This window comes from Capsicum annuum, chromosome 2 (genome assembly GCF_002878395.1).
Source record: "Capsicum annuum cultivar UCD-10X-F1 chromosome 2, UCD10Xv1.1, whole genome shotgun sequence".
NCBI classification, from domain to species: Eukaryota; Viridiplantae; Streptophyta; class Magnoliopsida; order Solanales; family Solanaceae; genus Capsicum; species Capsicum annuum.
Genome location: NC_061112.1, coordinates 72,443,721 through 72,454,195, shown reverse-complemented (window position 1 = coordinate 72,454,195; position 10,475 = coordinate 72,443,721).

Here is a 10,475-nt window from a genome sequence, read left to right as displayed (position 1 = left end):
AGTTTCAGTGGTTGTAAATCAAGAGTTTATGAAATAACCAGAATTATATCCACTAGGGCTTATGGTACATGACAGATGATAAAGATGACTCAAGATTCTCACGGTTGTTAGGATAACAAGCTATATTTATCGATGATATGCTCAAATGTCTATCGACCAATTTAAGCATCTAATTTTCTAATCCTCTAAGACTTAGAAAATCGCTATTCACTGTTAAGATTTTACCTCAGGTTAATCAAACTTGTTACAACACTGATTATTAAACAAAGTATTTTCGAGTCTCTGTTAATAATTCACTTCCTACTATATATGATTGCTTTCTTAAGCAAATCAAAGTAGGCGTGTCTACTGTTTGCAACCAACAGACGTTAATTAAAATCTTAAAATTTTCAAGAAATCCTAACAGCTATTAAATCTTGAGTGTTTAGCACATCATAATGATCTAACCCTAGATCCCATAATTCAGGTTAATGAAGTTTAGCCACTCATGATGAAATGAATGAAACACATAATTGAATTTATAATTGAGAATATTAACTTACAGAGATGAAGAATAATTAGTGAATCATAGATTAGATCACAAAGGAAAATCCCCAAAATAGTTGTATTGTTCGAATCCAAAAAGATAGAGAAAGAAATATTAGAAAATTTCTCCAAGACTCAAAGTATCGAACTCTCTTTAGAATAATGATGATGATGAATGAATGCCTCCTAGAAAACCCTAAAACAAAGCTTTAAATAGTTTAACCTAAATAAGGAAATAAAATTAAAATTTTAGCTTTTTCTCCGAATAGACGACGACATCCATGACTGCTTATCAGGAGTCTGACGGCTTATCACGGATGTCGTCAGCTCCTCTATACTTTTGGCTTCTGCTGTCTAAGAATGACGATAATGTTGATGCCTTATCATCAACCTGGCGACTTATCATGAACGTCGTCATAAAAATGTCTTTAACTCCTATTCTCTATTTAAGGATGACGACATTCATGGTGGCGTATCACACTTTTGATGTCATATCACCAGATGTCGTCACAGGCTTCAACTCATGCTTAAGTCTAACGACAACTGTGATGGCCTATCACAGGGTTGAAGACTTATCACAGATGTCGTCATCCACCCTTCTCTTCAGATTCCTCTAGATTTCAACTTCTTTGCTTCTATTTTTGTTGGTTCTCTATCCCATCAGCTTAAACTATAAAATCAAACATAAACAAACAAAAAATGACAAATGTTTCTTAAGACTTCACAGTTATTCTTGGTTAAAGATCTTAAATGTGTTAGAAATTGCTTACACATCAAGATTCTATTTTTGAGGCTCCCAGTCTCGAATCAGTCCCAGTAGTGAATTAATATTTAGATGTCTTTCCTGAAGATCTTTCAGGAATTCCTCTCAAAAGGGAAATAGACTTCGGTATTGATCTTCTTTTAGACACTCAGCCTATCTCTATTCTGCCATACAGAATGGCACCAGCATAACTCAAGGAGCTGAAAGAAAAGTTGAAGGATCTCTTAGATAAGGGATTCATCAGACCCAGCATTTCCCCGTGAGGTGCACCAGTCTTATTTGTGTGCAAGAAAGATGGTTCACATAGAATGTGTATAGATTACCATCAACTTAATAAAGTCACGGTCAAGAATAAGTATCCCCTTCCCAAAATCGATGACTTGTTTGACAAACTTTAGGGTGCCGATTATTTCTTTAAGATAGACCTCAGATCCGGCTATCATTAGCTCAGAGTTAGAGAATTTGACATCCTGAAGACAGCTTTCCATATGTGGTATGATCACTTTGAATTTCTAGTCATATCATTTTGTATTACCAATGCCCTAGTAGCTTTCATGGACTTGATGAACCGCGTGTTCAACTAGTACTTAGACATGTTCGCCATTATCTTCATAGATGATGTTATGGTCTATTCCTGCACTGAGCGAGATCATGCATACCATCTCAAAATAGTACTCTAGACTCTTAGAAATTATTAGTTATTTGCCAAATTTAGTAAGTGCAAATTTGGCTAAGATCAGTAGCATTCCTTTGCCATATTATTTCTAGTGATGGCGTTAGAGTAGATCCTTAAAAGATCAAAGCAGTAAGAAACTAGACTCACCCTGTCTCTCCATTAGATATCAGGAGTTTCTTGGGTATGGCGGGCTATTACAGATAGTTTGTTGAGGGATTTTATTCTATTGCATCCCCTATGTCCAGATTGACTTAGAAAAAGGTAAGGTTTTAGTGCTCAGATTCATGTGGAAAGAGTTTTCAAGAATTAAAGACTCAACTCACCTCAGCTCCAGTTCTAGCATTACCAGATGGTTCAGATGGTTTCATAGTATATATCGATGCATCCAAAGTGGGTTTATGTTGTGTCCTTATGCAACATGGTAAGTTCATAACCTACGTCTCCAAACAGCTTAAAACCCATGAGAAGAATTATACTACTCATGATCTTGAATTAGAAGCTGTAGTATTTGCCTTGAAGATTTGGAGGCATTATTTATACGGTGTTCATGTAGATGTCTTCACAGATCATAAAAGCCTTCAGTATGTCTTTTCTCAGAAAGATCTCAATCTTCATCAGAGAAGGTGGTTAGAGCTCTTAAAAGATTATGACATGAGTGTTCTTTATCATCTGGGCAAGGCCAACGTAGTGGTCGATGCTCTTAGTAGACTGTCCATGGGTAGTATTTCTCATATTGATGATAGTAAGAAGAAGTTAGTCAAGGAAGTACACCAGCTTGCCAGACTAGGCATTCGCTTAGTCGACTCTTCAGAGGGCGGTGTATGTGTTCAGAGTAGTTTAGAATCATCTCTAGTTTTCGAGGTAAAAGAAAAGCAAGATAAGGATCCTAGCCTTGTCAAGCTAAAAGAGTCAGTTCAGAATCAGAAAATAGAAGTTTTCTCCCAAGGGGGAGATGGTGTTCTTCGTTGTCAGGGTCGTCTCTGTGTTCTAGACATAGATAATATTAGGTAGCGAATTATTGTAGAAGCGCATGGTGCGTGCTACTGTATTCATCCAGGGGACACAAAGATGTACCGTGACTTGCGAGAAATCTATTGGTGGAGTGGGATGAAAAGAGATGTTGCAGAGTTTATGGCTAAGTGCTCTACATGTCAGCAAGTTAAGATAGAGCATTAGAGTCCTAGTGGTCCTATGCAGGAGTTCAGTAGTCCTACTTGGAAGTGGGAAATTGTGAACATGGACTTCATGATGGGTTTGCCTCGAACTCATCATCAGTATGATCAGTCTAGGTCATTATAGACAGAATGGCCAAATCAACTCTTTTCCTTCTAGTTTATACCTCTTATTCAGCTGAGGATTACGCTAAGCTCACATTAAGGAGCTGGTCGAATTGTACGGTGTTCTATTGACTATTATCTCAGACAGAGGTACCCAGTTTACCTCTTATTTTTGGAAAGCATTCCAAAAGGGTCTTGGTACCCATGTTCATCTCAGTACAACCTTTCATCCTCAGACAGAAGGTCAAGAAGAAAGGACCATTCAAACTTTGAAAGATATGCTAAGAGCTTGTGAAATTGATTTCAAGGGTAGTTGGGATGATCACTTGCCTTTGATTGAATTTGCATACAACAATATCTATCATTCTAGTATTCAAATGGATCCATTCAAAGCTATCTATGGTAGGAGATATAGATCTTCAATCGGTTGGTTTGAAGTTAGTGAGGCCTCAATCATAGGTCCTGGCTTAGTATTCGACACCTTAGAGAAAGTTTAGTTAATTACAGAAAGACTCCGAGTTGCTCAGAGCCGATCGACGTCTTATGCAGATATTCGTAGAAAGGATCTTGAGTTTGAGATTGGTGATCATGTCTACCTCAAGATCTGTCCTATGAAGGAAGTGAAGAGATTCGGCAAGAAGGAAAATCTCAGTCCCCGATATGTTGGTCCCTTCAAGATTCTCAGTCGTTTTGGCAAGGTTTCTTATGAGCTTGAATTGCCTTCAAATCTAGCCTCAGTTCATCCAGTCTTTCATGTCTCTTTGCTCAAAAAGTGTATAGGTGACCCATTAGTCGTAGTCATTATTCAGAGTATAGACGTTTAGAATAGCCTCTCTTATGAAGAGATTCCAGTTGAAATCCTAGACTATCATACTCGTAGATTGAGGAACAAAGAAGTCCCTCTAGTTAAAGTTCTTTGGCGAAATCAGTCCGTAGAGGGAGCTACTTGGGAAAAAAAAGCAGATTTTCATACCAAGTATCCTTACCTCTTCCTTGTCAACTCAAATCAAGCTCAAGGTAATAGTTCTCCTTAAGGTTACTCAGTTTCATGATTAGTATACATCACTAACTTAGTATTCAATCTCATATTCATGATCCCATGATAATATTGGTATCACGCACCCCCGCATATTCAGTCATGCATTCATGTATCAGATCAGTTATATAGTTATGCATTAGACATGCATTCTCATTGTGAGAAAACTTAGTTCTTTAGAACTTTCAGTTATGCATTTATGAATCAGTTATAAATGCATCAGATATGCATGTTCAGTATGTTATGTTCAACTTGTCTGTAACATCTGTCATAAGATCATGTTCTAGTTATTCATGTTCAGCTCATTGTTTCCCCTCTCAATCAGTCTCATTTGAGGATGAATGTTCTCAAGGGGGAGATATTGTAGTACCCATGTTTTTTCTTAGCTTGAAAATCATCTCAAGGATATTAGAACTTTCTTTGAAATAAGAATTCATTCTTATACACATGGTATTTCCATAATTTTCACTTCCTATCACATGGGAAATTGAATAAGATTTTCATCGATATATAATTCGCCCAAATTCGACACCCGGGCAAAGAGTTAGAGCCTTTTTAGCAAGACAGTGTTTGACCTGAGCCTTCAGCGCATCGCGGAGATAGCTCAAATGGTAATTGTCAAATTCTAGTGTTGCTCCGCGATACTGGTGTATCGCGCCAAACTTCCAGGTTATAGACAAAGTGGCAATGCGATAGCTCTGCATCATGCCACCATACAATTTCCCATTTATCAATTTCCAGTGACATGGAGCGATAACGCCGCATCGCACCAAGGGCCCGACTCGAGAAATTTTATTAAAAATTTAATGTCGTGTCCAGGGTTAAAAGGGTCAACTTCCTATCCCTATATAATCCCTTTAACACGTGATTCTGCCACTTTTCGCCCAAAACATATTAGTTTCTATCAAGTTTATCTTAAGAACGAACTAAGGTTTCTTTTGGGGATTCAAATTCTGGAAGGTTTCACCATCAATCTTTATGAAATCATGATCTAAGGTATGCATAGTATTCATTCATGGACTTTTTTTATCCAGGAAGTTCAAGAATCCCTTTTCTAAACTCAAGTTATGGATTTTCTATATGTTTCCATGTTTTGGCTGCTCATGTTCATGTTTGATAGATGTGAAATTGGATTCTACTCCATGATTGTTGATAGTTTCTATGTGGGTTTAATTACTATAGCCATAGATTCATGCAACCCTAAGATTTAAACCCTTGAATGATGTAATTAGAATTGAATAATGATGTTTACATGTACCATGCCCGTCATATGTTTGATTAAATGCCTATATAAAGGAATATTGTCTAACTAGCATGATATCATGAAATCCCCATGTATGCACAACATAATGCCTATTACATGTTTGATGAAATGCTCCTATGAAGGTAGCATGTATTATGATGATAGTCAAGTCTTCAAGTAAATTATGTTATGTCAGTCTTCTTCTATAGAGTCCTGGGGGTACTTGTACTCAAAATGTTAGCTATATGCCTAGATCCATGTCATGTTTTCATAATAATCTCAGTCAAGCTATGAACTCTTAGACTTCAGATAGTCTTATGACTCAAGAAAAATCTCCATGATGTTATTACTCAGTCAGTTGTCAGATATCAGTAGTATTCTATCAGCTACGAAAATTTAGTATCTCAGTCGATGCTCAGTTCAGTTCAGTAAATCATGTTAAGTGTCCATTTTGATGGGAGTAGGAATTAGCACCGAGTGAATCCAAGGATGGGGACTCACCTTTTATACGAGGGTGTGATCCCTAGAAGCAATTCTTGCATGCCAAAACTATGTAGCCAGCATAAGTTGAGACATCATAGCCTGCTATATAAGGGTAGATGAGGTGGGTTAACCTGTTATGTGACGGTTCCCACTGTTCTCGCTAGAGTTATCTATTATATAAGGGTTACTCACATGTTGTCCTTACCAGTGGCGCGGTATTGACACCTTTCTAATTAGGGCATAGATTGGATCCCAGCTTAGCCATTATAGCACATTTGGGGCATGTCGGTTAGATACTACTTCCCACAGTTTCATGTTACAGAATCAGGACTGTCAGATATAGTCAATCAGTCTCAGTAATAAAACTCAGATAGTTCTTCAGATTTTAGGACTGTCAGACACAGTCAACTCAGATATAGTATGAAACTCAGATATTTCCATCAGATTCAGGACTGACAGCTATAGTCACCCACATTATCAGTTATACTCAGATACAGTCACCTATGTTATCAACATTATTCAGATATAGTCCTTCATGTTATCAGTCATATCAGTTACTAGCATGTCACGTTATTAGTATACAGACTAAGAAATCACGAAATCACATTGTCAGTTATAGTTACGTATTTATACATGTATTCTCATATTCATGTTACACAGCCAGTTAGCATTATTCATGCATGCAAACCCTTTCATATAGCCTACCTCACATGTATACTCGGTACATATGTACTGATGCATTTACGCTATGGTGCTTTCTTTTTATGTTACACCATAGGTTCAGAGACACGAGTTCCAGATCAGCAGTAGATTCCAGATTCAACAGTTAGAGTAGAAGTGAGTCCTCATCCTTCGAGGATATAATGATTTTCTAGTATCTCATTGATTAGCTTATTAGTTGGAGTTAGTTGGGGACATGTCCCATCAACTCCTTATTCAGATTCTTCAGACAGTAGAGGCTTTTAGACTAGATGCAGACTAGATATAGACTATCATGTTTTAGACTTCAATTTTGTTTTGGGTATTCTATTACCCCACACAGATGTTACATTATTCAGTTATGTTCATGATCAAATCTTATGGCCTTTCAGTGCATGTTTCCGCATTATTATGTTATCTTATGCAGTATACAGGTACAAATATCAGTCATGGGTTAGCTTGTGGTCCTTCGGGGTCATGAGCACCGTGTAGCATTTCGGTTCATCAAATCGGGTCGTTACATCTTTGGACAATAGAAATAGCCTTTTGAAGCATGTTTAAAACCTTACATACAGTAAAAATCATGTTAGACAATTTATCTCTAAAATATTGTGCATTATAATTTTCTTGTCTATGAACATGTCCTGTTTTCTTAGTTAAAAAGTTCTCCTACTTTCTGTAAAATCTACGTGATAAGGATTTCATTGTCCCTTCTGCTCATTCAAAACTTTTATAAGTAATGGTTATGTTGCTATTTTTTGTGAGAATTCTGGTTTATAAATATGTTAGGCTTTCTGTAGTGTGAATTGCGCGTACTAGCCGAGAGTGTTTGTTAGGGTTCTCTAATGATTAGTTTGTTGTTTGAAATGAAGAATCTCATTTTCTTGTTTCTCTTTGTGTCTCGTTGGATACCCACACACTGTCATTTACTTTACCATGTCTAGTTAATTTTTCATATTAAATCTGCCTCGGTTATTATTCTTTTTCTTTGTTTTGTTTGATTGCATGAACATCGGAGTCGAATAGTCTTGTGATGAGGCTCGACGTCGCAATCATACTTTCCCAATCATGGAGCTAACACATATCTCTTTCGAGTCCACTTAAACTCCCTTGCCTTATTCATAAATAGTGAAGGAAATAGACATCTCATTTTCCATTCATTACTCGTTACTGATTCTATTATGACTTATGTTTGTGTTATTTATTTGTTTAGTTATTTATTTGTGTTTTTAATTTAACTTTCCTTGGTTTTGTTGATAGGGAATTAGGCCTAAAACACTTAATTTTAGAATCGGTAATTTGTGGTAATATAGTTTGGATTCATGTCGCTAGCTTTTCTCCTATATACATATGGTATTTTGTGTCTATAGTACATTTGAAATTTTGAAGAAGCAAAATTTACGCATGTAGTTTTCTTTTTCATCACAAAATGACCTTTTTGCCAAAAAAAGGAGGAATGAAAAGAATTCAATTTTGATTTTTTTCTTAATCTTTCGATTATCCTTTGTTTCCTTTAAAAGTATTTCATTAACGTGAGAGACTCATTTTCTTAAATCAAATAGTAAAATGCCAAATGATAGAACAATTTTAGTTTTTTTTTTGTTGTCAACTGACATTTAAGTTTCGACGTTATCTCTTTAAACACAGAATTAAGCTTTGAGCAAAACATAACTTTCCTTTAGTAAAAATAACTTTTAAAGAGGTTATAAGATACAAAGTTATAATCTTGCAAAAAATACAAATTTTGTGATTGTTTAAAGAATTTGAAAGTGCATATTTTAATTCTTAACTTTTAATCACTTAAAAAAGTGAAATGAAGATGTTTCAACAATGGAAAACATAAAAAGCTTTCAAAAATGTATTCTCGAGAAATAATAAAACCAACGTTCCGTAATTTAAACTCTTCTCATTCATTTTTATTTTAGAAATATATTTGTTAATAATAAGGTATTAAATGTTTTTTTTGCTAATTACACTTACACATCTTCTTCTAAAATTTTTAAACGTGGCATATGCTTTCGTCTTATTTCAATTTTATTCTCATGCACACTTTGTCTCACTTGCTACCTTTTTCTTTTCCTTATTTTCTATAATAAATAAAAATGAATTCTTTCTTTAAAACAAGTAAAAAACGTTTCTTTTTATATCTAACTTAAAGTTTGGCCGGTTAACCGTAGTTAGCAGATCCTTTAGGATGTCTAATCCCTTCTCTTTTGGATAATTAGAGCCCTTACCTAGAATCACTTAGTTAAGTAGACCTTAAAATGAAGTCTTAATTTATTTTAATCACTTAGTTTATAATAGGTGTCCAAATTCATCGTTGAACTAATTAGGTGGTGACTTTCCTTATTTAACTCAGAAGTTTTAAATATGTTGTACACTATTTTGGCCTCGTGTTAAAATGGGGTATAACAATATGTACTTGAATTCTTAAGTAAAAGGAGTGAATATTACTATGGATAAGAGTGTGCTGTCTGAGATCTTAGGAGCACCAACTGAAGGAATCAGGACTATGAAGAAGGAAAATGGGTCTGAAAATTTTTTCACAATTTGTGGAATGCTGGATGATATGAACATTAAAAATGTCAACAAAAAGACACTTAAAAGTGAATAATTAGTTGTTATTTTAGTTAGTGAAGAAGGTTCTGTTATTCCCTTCTACTGGTACGCAGAATCTGTATATGCAGAAAACAACTTCAACTAGTTCATGTTTAAAACAAGAACTCAATGAAGTACAAAAAAAACCCTCAACACAAGATCAAAGTGATCTTTCTTAGAGCTATATTTTATTTTCAGAAATCAAGATGAAACAGAAATGGACAAGTCGCCCAAATTCACGGACTTTTCTTAAGGAAATAATTCCCCTCACTGTACCCAAGGTTGCAGAATTTTCCTCGCAGGATAAAATAGCCAAACAAATCAATTGTGGTGGTACCTCAAATAACTGGAATACCTTCGAACTTACTAAACATTTTGAGTGATCACACCAAATATTTTTAAGGGAAAAAGAGTGTTTTTATTCTGAATTTTTCATACCAAAACCTGTGGATGAAAGTAGGTTTATATAGCCACAAGCTTCCTCTTCTGAAAAGTGGCAATGGTTCATTCAAACGGTGTAACCTTTTCTAAGAATTCATGTCCATTTGTCCAAACAGTGTGTCTGTTCCAAACAGGCATGCCATTTCGTGAATCAGTGTGTCATTTCATTAAATAATTGCATCCTTCTGAAGCATCAGTTTGAAATAGTACAACTTTTCTGAAGCATCAGTTTAGTTCGAACATTGCATTTGTTACTGTTACTGCATACATATAAATGGGGTATTAAACACACAGAAAAATCTCCTACTTTTTTTCATTGATCAGATTTCGTCAAATAAAGTTTGTCCAAAAAGATAAATCTCATCTATCGATCATTTGACAAATCTAAATCTGAAGTCGAAGCCAAAGCCGAATCCGAACCGAGCGAGCGACGATGATGGTGCGAGGAATCTCTTATTTCTTGCCTCACTTATCATGTAGAGTAAGTGTTCTTGATAATAAAACTTCCAAGTTCTCTTCTTCTATCAATGTGGGAGAAAGAGTAAACTTTCTAATTTGGGAGTACACTTTCCATTTTAGTGTCTCCTTCCCTCCACCATTTTACTCTCCATTTTTCCATTCACACTTCTTTCATATAGTATGAACCCAACAATCCCCCACATGAATGGAGAATGACTATTTTTCGTAAAATTTTTATGGAAAAATATGTGATCATTAAGCAAAGACTGATTGCA